We start from the raw sequence: 12,845 nt of genomic DNA on the forward strand, positions 1-12,845 counted from the left end.
ATAAAATATAAAAATTAAATCTAATTATGCTCCTCTATCTTTCAACTTTGCATGTCTCAGTTGTATGTTGTAATTTTACAACTACTGTTTCAGTTTACTCTGTTTACTTGACACCTATTGCCTGTCAGTCCTCTGTTGCTCTTCCTGAGTGGCTCCCTCTTCCAAATCAGGGTCTAAGCACAGAGGGTGTTGTCTGCTATATAAAGCCCTGTGAGACTTGTTTCCAAAGTCCTATGGAAACTGCATTATTTTGGTTACTACACATTGATGCGGAGTATAAAGCTGCCAGAAAAAGCTACAAAGCAATATTCACGATGTTTCTTAGTCTTTTCATCATTATTCTGTGTGGTTCTCCATCATTAGTGTTGTTTTACAATTCCATTCTGTTCATCACTGCACATAAACTCTAATAATAAAAACAATTTGACAATAGCTATTCAGTTTTCTCATTATGGTACACTAGCAAACTCTCACATGTTGTCTAGTTATAAGAAAGGCTTCACTTTAATGAAGACACAGTATTAGTTAAAAACACATCAGGTCTGTGGCCTGCCAATGAACCACTGTCAATAATTAAAGACTTAAAAAGTGAAGGATTACTGCTCAGACTTAAACTGGCTCACATCTCTGCATGAACATCACAGCAGGGAGCTGGTGATAACATCTTCTCCATAAGAGGAGGCACAGTCCTGCTGAGACAGACTTGAAAGTGGAAGGCACTACATGCAGTGTACTGTATACTGCATACAGTGAACTGCAATCATTGTAGTGTGTGGAGTAAAGTGCATGGTTGAGCACATGAAGCAGCAGTCTATAAATCCAAATCTCTCATTGTGTAAAAAGGTTTTTACTGTTTTACTGTTTTCCCTGGATGGAGATTACATATGAATGGAAGTCCATTTCTGCCTGAAAAGAAATTAATTAATTAATTAAAAAGGAAAAAAAAAGAAAAGAAAAAAGAAGTCTAAGTCAAAATAATGAGATATTATGAATCACGATGTCAAAATGATGTTATATAGGCTATATAAGAGTCAAAAGTTTGACATTTTGAGCCAAGTTAAAGCCAGTTAAAACATATCAAAATTCTGAGATATTAATCTCATAGTTTTAATCTAGTAAATCAAAAAATTATTATTAAAACAAAGAGTAATAAATAAAGAGATATTCAGGCGGAGATGTGGGCAGTGATTTAGAGGTCTGGAACCAGGGTAAATGAATAGACAAGGAAAAGATGATTAGAAATGATTAGATTAGATCTGAAGACAAAGTAACACTTGAAAGTAGTTGTGTGTTTTCATGTTTCAAAGAATTCATCACAACTGTCTTTCTGTATTTGATTAGAATTTCACCCATTCAAGCTTTAAAAAGAATGTAACAGTAGCAAATGAAGCAAATTCCAGTTAAGTCAAAGACGACATGTTGCTGTGTGAGTGTTAGGGAAAACAAAACACAGCTTTCAATGTGAAAACATGGAAATTAGTTGGAAGTATTCAAGCCATGATGATGCATGTGGAAGCAAAGTGTCTATTACAACGGTCATCTTTGTCTGGATTAACACACTTAAATTGTGTATATGATTCCATGTCAGAAGCAGGTCTATCAACTGTAACCCACCACTCCACTGCAAAGTGTACAGTCCTCTCATACTTAACATGGTAGCAGTTTCTATCTGAGTAATGTTGTTATCAAAGCATGTGAGCCCAGTGGTGAAGAGAAACTTGTGATCATGAGAAATGTTGCAGAACACATACTATAATCCATGCAATGATGATGCAGTCTGAACAAGACAGCCTTGTTACTCCTGGGGCTGCTTGACCCAAATTCAGAGCTCCATTTTGTGTGACGGGTGGAAGGCAGGCACACTGGGCACAGCGAGAACAGGGTCGGGCTGTGCATGAGATAGTACACAGCTATATTTATTCAAAAGAGGTGACCTCAAGCAACCTCTATCACCAGCCGATCTCTTATGAAGGCCAGTGTGCTCTCTGCGGAGTCTCCAACGAGGGCAGTTACTTGTTTCTAGTTGCACAGATTGAAGTGTGGTTTAATATTTTTCTTTAGTTTATCATTCTAAAGTTGAGTGTTGAGTGTTTATACATTCATAATATAATGTCTGCTGAAGAGGAATCTTTAAAGGAAAAGGAGATGTTAAGAGGTCAGAACAAAATCAAATGCTGACCCACCTTACCTACAGTATCTGCCTTGTAAACAATTGCTATATTTTTCATTGCTAATTAGGACAAACAGTAGTTTCTTTGGACCACGGCCTTTATCCTGCCCAAGTGTGCTCTATTTACAGCTAGACACACTGAAAAAGAGACACACAGAGAATAAAAGCCTATGAAATAAATGGATCATGAAAGCTAGGTTTGCTGTAGCATGACCACAGGTTCTCGCCAGAACAGGTCTATGCATCGTCTCCGCCTCAAAATACACATCCAGCCCTCCCTCTTTCTTTTCTCCCACCCTTCCTCCAAGGCGACACCTGTTGCACGGGACATGGGCATGTTGTTGCAGCTTGCCCTCCAATGTCCTGACTGAAAATGAGCAGATTTCACACAGCACAAGGATGATCCTCCTTCAGTGGCTGGACTTACAAATGGAAAACTGTATCAAATGACATTAAAAAGGTATGTTCAAACCATGTTTTCCTTTTTTTCCTTCTTCTTTTTTTTCCAATTTGGTTGTTAAAATGATTATAAATGAGAGTTACGACATAGGCTGCAATGAGTGAAGGGTAATTTGGGGTTTGATGAGCCAGTTCGGATCAGCTAGGAGAAATTTCTGTTGGCCTCCAGGTGTGTAAAGCAACAATGTGGGAGTGCATGAAACCCTCTGCCTCCAGGCCTGTCTGCTTGGATGAGGCTCACACCTTCCTGTCTTTTTAGCCTAGAGGGGTTGTGTTAAAATTTGATGCACATCTCAGTTGTGATGTGCTGTTATGGTCACAATAAATTAGCAATTTTGCCATCTGGAAACATATGAACACTTTTCAAGAGCAGAAACCCTTTATGGTTGCTATTCAAAGCAATGTTTTGTAACATCTTTTGGTACAGTAGCTTCAAGTGGAGTGTGAAGTGATGGACATGGAAGCTATATAGATATAGAATATGTGTTGCTGCCACATCCTTTAAGTTAATTTAAGATGATCATTTGCTTTTTTGGGCATTCATTTCAAAATGCCAATGAAAACATTTCCCATCTTGAGTGAACACAGCCGAGTGCCACAGAAAAGGTTTTCTTTTCTTGCTGTTTATCTGACCTAGAATTATATTATTAAAAAATGGGAATCTTGTAATATCGGATTTTAGTTTTTAGTTTATCTTCAACTGCAGCAAAGGATGGTGGGTGAAGCTAATTGGGATATAACTTTTAACTAAGGCTTTGCTTTGAAGCTTGTCTCTGCTCAGTTGTCTCTGTGCAGGTTTCAGATCTTTTCATAATCCTGTGGAGGAATCACGGCAAGCTGTTTTTTCTTTTTTTGTTTCCTTTTGTTTTACTTTTATGTTTTCTTTCCTTTTTTGTGTGCGTCTGGATCCTTGACAGTCCATAAAAAGATTTGCATCATCCAAGAAACATACATTCAAAATATCGTGTGAGCTGGAAATTTGATACAAGCTATCGCTTTAGAGACCTAGCTGTACGATATGACATGGAGCTGTTTCTGCTGGATTTTTAGACAAAAGGCAGTTGGACAAAGTAGGTCGACGTATTTGTGAAGGTGGTAAAATCCATTCATTTGATCCCGGAGGTCACATTTCCTACCTGTGGGCCCGTCAACCTACACAAAGACAAAGTAGTTTCACTGACTTTCCTGTTTGGGAATCTTTCCTCCATCAACGAATCCCACCTGTTGGCCACTGACATTGATGTGTGCGTGAGTGTGTGTATCTGTTGTTTTCTTTCTAGACTTGTGGGGTATGTTAAGTCATGGAGACTAAAAGGTCATGACCTCTTAATAGCTTCCTGTGGCCGTTGTGGGGGTCAGCTGCCTCTGCCTGGTATGAAGACGCCTGAGCCTTTTTTGTAATAAGCTGTTTTCAACAATGTTTCAATATTTTCCAAAGTCCTTCATGAAGCAGAAACTATATTGACATAAAAATCAGATCTGAACAAAAATCTTGAATTACAAAAGGTCAACCTTTGCCTGTCCCCTGGATAAATATAACCCACTGGAGTGTGCAGTTTGCCTCATTTTTGATGCAGTGACTATATTAATCCTGGATTTTCTATTATTAGTTTTTTTTTTTTCCTTTTTCATCTCCAACAGATGCACGGTCACATTTCCCACATAAAAGCTTTTAATGTCTTCTTGAACGGAAAGCCTTACAATCCTGCACAAACACAGGCACAGCCAGACAGTCAGTAAACCCATAAAAAAACAACACACATACACACACACACACGGTTGTTTGAAAAGCTGTGTATGTTATTCTTTTTTCAAATTTTTTTTTTTTTAGATTTAGATGTAAAATCCAGAAAGATTGATAAAAATTATTAAGTAACAATAGTGTTTGATGACAACTAAACTATAATTCAAACTTCCTTCCTGCAGGGACATAAAATTTATTGGATACTTTAAATAATGATAATAAAAAAAAAAAACAGCAGGAAATTGTTCTTTATTCATCCCCACTTTCTTGTTACTTTTGCTATTAGCATCTGTCAGGAATCCAGTAGGTGGTTGTTCTTGACTTCTTGACATTTTGAGAACTGAGCTTTCAATCATTATCATTATCTATGCTGCATAATGTATTGACTGCAGTCTTCAAGCTACTTAGCATGAATAGTATGTATCTTTTGTGCCCCCTTAAGAGCACATCCTTTTCTTTGTGTGTGTGTGCGTATGTAAACATGCGCTTTAAAGACTAGGCTCTTTTCTACTAATGTCCCTGTCAGGTCGATTGCTTACACAGCTGCCAATTTATCCACACACATAAACACACACACAAGAGAGGACCTATGTGAGACGACTTCTATGTGTGTGTAATGTTTTTATATCTACAGAACTTAATCTGTTTGATCTTAGTTTCATTGTTGGCTCACTGTATCACTTTACCACACTAGCTTGTGTATTTCACTTCTCTTTGCAACAATTTACCATGACACACTGATTTCCACTTTTGTCCACCATCCCCAAAGAAGCTGGAGTAAATACTGATCTTATCAAACTTGGAAAATCTTTCTGTAAAGACAGATGTGATAACCTTGAAGTCAGCCAGATGTTTTCTGGTCTTATGATGATAATACCTTACAAGGAAGCAGGTGAGGAGAAGGTCATAAGGCTGTTAGTGCTGAGTCCACATGACATCTGGATCAATTTATCCTGCCAGGGTTAAAAACTGCCTTCACCTGGCAGCAGGGGGGGGCACTTATCATTAGTCCTTGTTTGGTTCAGGCTCGTTTCACTGCATCATCCTGTCCTTTTTAGGGGAGGTTTCCCCGTCAGCCCCTTTTCATTTCAGATACTTTGAAGTCAAGATATGATATGTAGATGCAAAACAGAGTGCCGAGAGAATATGCAGCTTCGTCTTTCTGTGGTTGTGCTGAGAAGCAGAGACTTTACATCTGTGCTTCTCAAATTACAGTCACACCATTTAGACAGTTGATGAAAGCTGACACCTAGTGGCCTAACATTTACACTGCAGGTGCATACAGCGCATTCAGAAAGTATTCAGACCCCTTCACTTTTTTCACATTTTGTTATGTTGCTGCCTTATGCTGAAGTCATTTTAATTTATTTTTTTCCCCAATCAATCTCCACTTAGTATCCCATAATTACAAAGCAAAAAATTTAGACACATTTGCAAATTATGTCCTGGATTTAGAGATTTCTGCCATTGCTCTCTGCAGATCCTTTCATGCTCTGTCATGTTGCGTGGGGACCATTGGTAGACATCCATTTTCAGATCTCTCCAGAGATGTTTGATTGAGTTGCCCCAAAGCCACTTCTCCATTGTCTTGGCTTGGCTGTGTCCTTATGGTCATTGTCCTGGCTGAAGGGTAACCTTTGGCTCAGTCTGAGGTCCTGAGTGCTCTGGACCAGGTTTTCATTAAGGATATTTCTTTATTAAGCTCCGTTCACCTTCCCCTCAACCCTGACCAGTCTCACTGATGTCACCATGCGTCACTGTTATGATGCTATTCTGCAAGTGATGCTTGGTGCCTGGTTTCCTCCAGGCATGACGCTTAGAAAAGAGGTCAAACTGTTCAATCTTGGTTTCATCAGACCAGAGAATATTGTTTCTCACAGTCAGAGGGTCCTTTAGGTGCTTTCATGTGTATTTCACTGAGGAGAAGCTTCCCTCTGGCCACTGACAAAAAGCTCAGATCAGTGGAGTGCTGCAGTGGTGACTGTCCGCCTGGAATTTTCTTCCATCTCCACACAGGATCAACCAGTGTGACCATCAGGTTCTTGGTCACTTCTCTTACCAAGGCCCTTCTCCCTCGATTTCTCAGTTTGGTCAGGCGGCCAGCTCTACAAAGATTCCTGGTTGTTCTGAACTCCTTACATTTAAGAAAGACTGCTGCCCCTGTGCTCTTGGGAACGTTTGCAGCAGAATCTTTTTGTATCCTTCCCCAGACCTGTGCCTTGACACAATCCTGTCTCTGAGCTCTGCAGGCAGTTCCTTTGATCTCATGTCTTGAGCTCTGACCTGCATTGTCAGCTGTGAGACCTTATATAGACACGTGCGTGCCTTTCCAAATCATGTCCAATCAATTGAATTTACTACAGGTGTACTCCAATCAAGGTGTAGAAACATTTCAAAGATGATCAAGAGAAATGGGAGACGCCTGAGCTGAATTTCAAGTGTCGTAGCAAAGGGTCTGAATGTAATATAATTATGTCAATGTGATATTTCAGTTTTTTCTTTTTAACAAATTTTGACAAAAAAAAAAAAAAATTGTTTTCACTTTGTCATTACGGTGTATTGAGTATAGATTGATGATGAAAAAAAAATTAATTTAAACATTTTTAGCATAAAGCTGCAACATAACCAAATGTGATACACCCTTAATGCCCTGTATAGTGAGGAAGGGCAAGGACACATGCGCACTAATGAGTTGTATTATATGTCCAAGTATGGTGGTGTGTATTTTCACCATTTATCGTGTGAAAATGTAGATTTAAAATGTGCATCACAGTAAAACGTTTGTGTTTTTTTTCTCCGTCTCCCTTTAGGGACTATCTGAAAATCATTAGAGTGGTGATGAAGCTGAACCTCATGTTTCACTTTGTAAAAAAATTAAGGCTCTTCTCAGAGTTAATAATCTTTTCTTTGAACCCTCCTCTTGACATAGAAAAAAAAACTGAAGCATCCTACTCACAACATGCCAACATGTTACATCAGTGTTTATTTGGTGCAACTTGCTTAATCATGCAACAATCTAAACCTCAATATTTTAAAGGAAGTCCTAATGTGCATGACCAGTGCAGAAAATCCTAATATGGATTTATGGCAAGGTGCACCTTTATCAACCATAGTGAGAATGTTACAACGCAATGATTTCTGACTGCCTAACCTCTTCTAATAATTTTTGTACAGTCCCTTACCACTGGCCTTTGTTCCTTGATCTCTATCACAGGAAGAGTAAATCATGTTCCTGTTGCGCATTGGGCTGTTCCTTCAGACTGTCAGTCCATCACTGTGCGGCTTATGGTTAGCCAAAACATCTGCTACACCCACAACCACAACCCAAAGAAAGCAAGGGACGCAGGCACAGCTGAGACTTGGAGAAACTGAACGCAACTAATGTAAACAGTGTTTTATATAAGTAGACATGCCTCAACAAAGTTGAAATGGTATCAAAGGATATGAGAGGAAAGAACAATTTGGGATTCGGGACTTGAAATAAAATATAAATGAGTGCGTTTAAGGTACAAATAGAGAATAAATGACAAGAAAGAGACAGAAAAACAGAGGGGAATGGTTGAGGTACATGTAAGACATGCACATATAAGAATTTTTCACATTCAGTGTCTTAAAAAAGGATTATCAACTTTGTCCAGTTAAAGTTCAAGTTACCAAGTAATAAATCAGACAGATTAGCTCCACTCAAAGGCAGCCACCTCCCAACAGCTGCTTCTGGGCTGTTTACTAAAAAAGAAAACTGCAAGAGGGAGGAGAAGAGCAGGGACAAAAGAGCTGAACAGTGAAAACGGTGAGTTCATCTGGAATAAGGAATAAGAACAGGGTGAGGAACGGGGAGGAGGGAGGCAGGAGGAATTTATAAAAGAAGACAAGAGAAGGGGAAAATGGAGAGACAGAGGAAATAGCTGATTGAGAGGAGTGCAGAGAGATCAGTGTCAGAGAAGGAAAAGCAGTTAGAGGAAGTCAGAGAGAAATTATCCCAAGAGACACTGAGGAGACATTTGATGAGACAGATACTGGGAAAGAGAGGGGAAGAGAGGGGTGGGGATAGCTGACAGATCAGATTTACACAGACTTGGTGACTCAGTGGTATTTAATAAAGCTCACATATTATTGTCTCGAGCTTTCCCAACAGAATTAACACTCCTGTTTACTCACGTCAGGCTCTGTGAATCACACCATTAATCTGTTGTTGATACTGGTCACTGTGGCCTTTTCAAATTACGCTTTTAACTGTCTCCCACTAGTCTTCTTATTACAGCATTACATTCTCAGTAAAGTAAAACAGTATTTGTACAGTGCGCTCCTTACTAGTCAAAGAAGAAAGAAGCATGAGGACATCTCCTCCAAGCTCCTCTTTTCCCACACACACACACACACCTGTTGTCCTCCACCTCACCTGAAACAACATTGTCTGTGTGTGCAGCAGTCTGTCTCTGACTCAGCTGCATGTTTGGGTCTCCGTTTCTCATGGCCCGACAGCAGGCACTGTTTTCATATACCACTCTCCCAAAACACCACTGTGTCGACAGCTTTGCTTACACAAGCAAGTAGAGTTGAGAGTTAACCATTAAATACTGTCTTCATGGGCATCCTAATGACTACCTCAGTCCAGTGACTTCCCAGGAAAAGCTTTATATGATTATTACAGTAGAACGAGTGGTTGCTTAGCATTTGCACAGGCAGTACAGTATTATTGTGTGTTTCTGGTTATTTTTCATGAACTTGATTTTGACCACTAGTACTCACATATGTTCATGTTACTTAAATCATTTTTTATTTAGCTGCTAACGTGATAACTAAAGGCATGCTAACATCCTCAAAGATTAGCTAAATACATCTCAGGCTGACAAAGTATCAAAAGTCATAACATCCAGATCGTACTGATGAGCAACCAAGTTGGAAAAACCATTGATGCCAGCCCTAGTTGTGATTCTGAGTCATCTCTGTAGTTGGTCTTGCTTGTTAAGAAAACATTACAAATATATAACACAGCAAAAGTAGTTTATTTATTCTTATTTAAATGGTATGAAGACAAAACTAGCAGTGGATGTAAGCATCTTGTGAACAGTTGGAATAACTGGAGGTTTTACTTTGTTCCAGTTCTGCCGGCCCTGCATGAATGCAGCTAGACTGAGGATTTGAGTATGATGGTGTAGAGCTGGGCCTGATGAAATATCTGATGTCCTGACTTATTAGTTTGTTTGTTTGATTTCGGTAACAACGTGGCTTTCCTCTTGGCAGTGCCTTCTGGTGAAATTTATAATTTTTGCTCCACTGGTGGAAAGGATCTAAGAACAATAACTTCTCTCTGTTTTTCATCTACAGTATAGCAATTTTTTGTTTTTCTTGTGTGTAATGAGCATTACATCCTCACAAAGCCGCTAGTGAGAGTTTTATTCTGAATTATTTGTGGAAAAAAAAAAAGGTTGAGTGAAAGTTTCTCATGCTTCCCACATTCTAATGCCTCAGCTTGCTTTTTTTTTTTTCTTTGGCTAGTCTGCTGTTGTGAATTTAACACCTGCTTCCTGCACTGGACCAGCACCCAGTGGTGGCCAGCTGGGGTTAAAGCCTCTCAGCACTGTGGCTCCCAAGAAAACACATCAGGACAGAAAGGAACCAACCAAAACATGTGGAACTGCTCAGTGGGTCTACCATGGGTGTTTCACATATGATAATAATCACTACCGCATCTAAATGCTTATTCTTTATGTTAACCCAAAGCTTTCATATACACAGCCGGAAAAGTCTTTGATTCAATTTGAGAAAAACTGTCTCGGGAGAAACGTCCACTCTTTCAAGGATCATTGCACAGTCCTCAATTACTATACTGTAAATTGATGTGATATCGGTAAAGCATTGAATTACCTCCTTAAACGTCCAGTCAAAGCCTACAGAAAAAAAATAAAACATATGCTTTGTTCTTTCCGGCTATGGCAAAGATGTTTCCAGTTTGGGAAGTCTTTAATGTATCATTCCTCTCCTGCAGTGCATGCATGCTCCATTTCTCTCAGCATTTGATCTTCTAAGCTCTCACACAGATACATTCAGGCTATACCCTAGATTGCAACTGAGTGGGATACATTGGCAAAGCACATTGTTTTCCAAAAGGGTTTGAAGTTCATTGTGGATTTGCTATAAACAGGATTTTGTGATATAATAATAACATGACGTGAGAGTATTATCTGGGATATGGAGAGCATGACCAAGAGGATATCTGAGCCGCTGCAACAGAGGATTATAATGAATCTTACTATACTGTACATACAGATCACTGGCCGCTGGGAGAACAGTGTGCTCTTTTTTTTTTTTTTTTTAAAAAGCATAATTTTGTAAATTATACTTTGTACATCAAATGAGTGGCTATTTCTAAAAAGATTTTCTGCAGTGCATGTTATTTTCAAAACACTCAAGTCTTTTTTTGTCTTTTTTAAGAAACAAGATACCATTAAAAAAATGGGAGCTGGCTACACTGACAAAAGGATATGTTTGTGTCCCAGCGAGACCTTCTCTCACTATTAAACTGTGATGTCTCATTATAAAATCTCTGTGGGAACAAAGCTGTTTAATTGGGACAGATGGAAAGCAATTTAAAGTGTTAGAGGCGACTCTGTCCTGTCTTTTATTAGCCGTAAAAATGGAGCGTGATATGTAGAACTCGATAGACTGATGGATTTACAATTACAAGGGAAACGAACATTTGGGAACATTTAAAGTCACAATGTATCACTCAACGGCACCTGAATGAACAGTGAAAGACAAGTACACACATGCAAAGAGTCCCGCTGACCCTGCTGGAATGCTCTTGTATGTAACATCTTTTCTTTCTTATTTTCAAGCACCTCACAGAGTGACACACTACTCAAAACATAACTTAAATCCTCCCTTTAAAGAGATCCAGAAATACCTGACACACAAAAACACATCTGTGGTGTAGACAGATATGAACGGGGAAGAAGCCTGGACTTATATCCCTTCTGTTTGTTGAAAGAACAACCAAAGGTCTAAATCACAAGCCTGAGGGCCCCCTAATCTTGACAGGCTGGGGTCAGGCAGGAAATGATGTCACAGTCACAGCGGCAGATCTCTGCTGATAAGGTCGCTCTTCCTGGGAAAGAGAAACAAGGGAGAGACAGATATCCCCTTTGTCTTCTCTTTCCTCCCTTCATCTCGTCCCATCAAGACAGGAGTGACTGCAGCTGAGAGCTATTCAGACATTCGTCACTGAGACAGTGCACTTCATAATAATGTCACCGAGACATGCAGGAAGTGCTTGAGTCTGATCCAAGGAGGGGGACACACTTGGTGGATCATCAGCACTGAGATTGCTCTTCTCTTCCTTGCGTTAAATGAAAACAACCCGCGACACATAAAGCTAATGAATATGGGCTTGAAGAGCAAATGGAGTCAGATAATTGATCCAAGAAGTGATGCAGGAGGTAGATTGCCCCAAGGAGAGTCGGTGCTTTCCAATTCTTTAATGACAATTAGTGTGTACACTCACTGTGAGTCATGCTTTATAGACTGTAGGCTGCTGTGTCTAAGTGTACATGGGAGGTTATGTGGGCGAGAGTTGGTTTGAAGTAAATACTAAAGGGGTCCTTGCTTGCTTGCCTCAGGAGTCTCCCACTCACTAGGAAGAATTTAAACATAGAGGGTGGAGGGGAAGATGCAGTGTTGGGGGTATTTTGTTATTTATTGCTTGCGTGCAAGTGTGTGTGAATATGTGTTTATGTCTATATTGGAGAAATTGCAAGGCATGTTTATACGGCTGCTTAATGAACCGACGTGGGTGTGTGCTCCAAACTTCCTGGCTTTGGCAGCATCTCCAGAACTCTTGCTCTCTATCTCTGTGTACATTTCCCCCGTCTAGGTTTGTCTGGTTTGCCGTCTGTGTTCCTATGACTGTTTATGTCTGCATTTTTAACAGCACCCTATCAAATCTCCACATTCTCTGACTCACAGAGCAAAGAGCAAGAGCAGACCAGCCCCTCCGACCCTCTTCCACCATCCCTCTGTTGGTTTAGATCAGAGGTCCCCAAACTTTTTTCAGTGGGGGCCACATCAACTTTCCTTTCTGAGATGGGGGGCCGAGGTTAGTCTATAACAGGAAATGATATGGGCTAGGGTGACAACCAGTATTATTGTGGAGATTACAATGATAATTTGTTGTAGCTGCCCTTCGTTTGGCTTTGGCACCACCTGTTGATTTGCAAAAAAAAGTAATAAAAAGTCTTCACATGTGTTTATTTGAAGTACCACAGATACTCCATTTATTTTATATAAAATAACAACACAAACTGATGGTTATGCCGGGGAAAGTAATAAAAAGTCTTCACATGTGTTTATTTGAAGTACCACAGATACTCCATTTATTTTATATAAAATAACAACACAAACTGATGGTAATGCCGGGGGAGAGGGCGCCGGGGGGGGGCGCCGGTGGGCTAGCTCTGCTTGCTGGGCGCAATG

Source organism: Seriola dumerili, unplaced genomic scaffold, assembly GCF_002260705.1.
Source record: "Seriola dumerili isolate Sdu_G_001 unplaced genomic scaffold, Sdu_1.0 BDQW01000088.1, whole genome shotgun sequence".
Taxonomy (NCBI): Eukaryota; Metazoa; Chordata; class Actinopteri; order Carangiformes; family Carangidae; genus Seriola; species Seriola dumerili.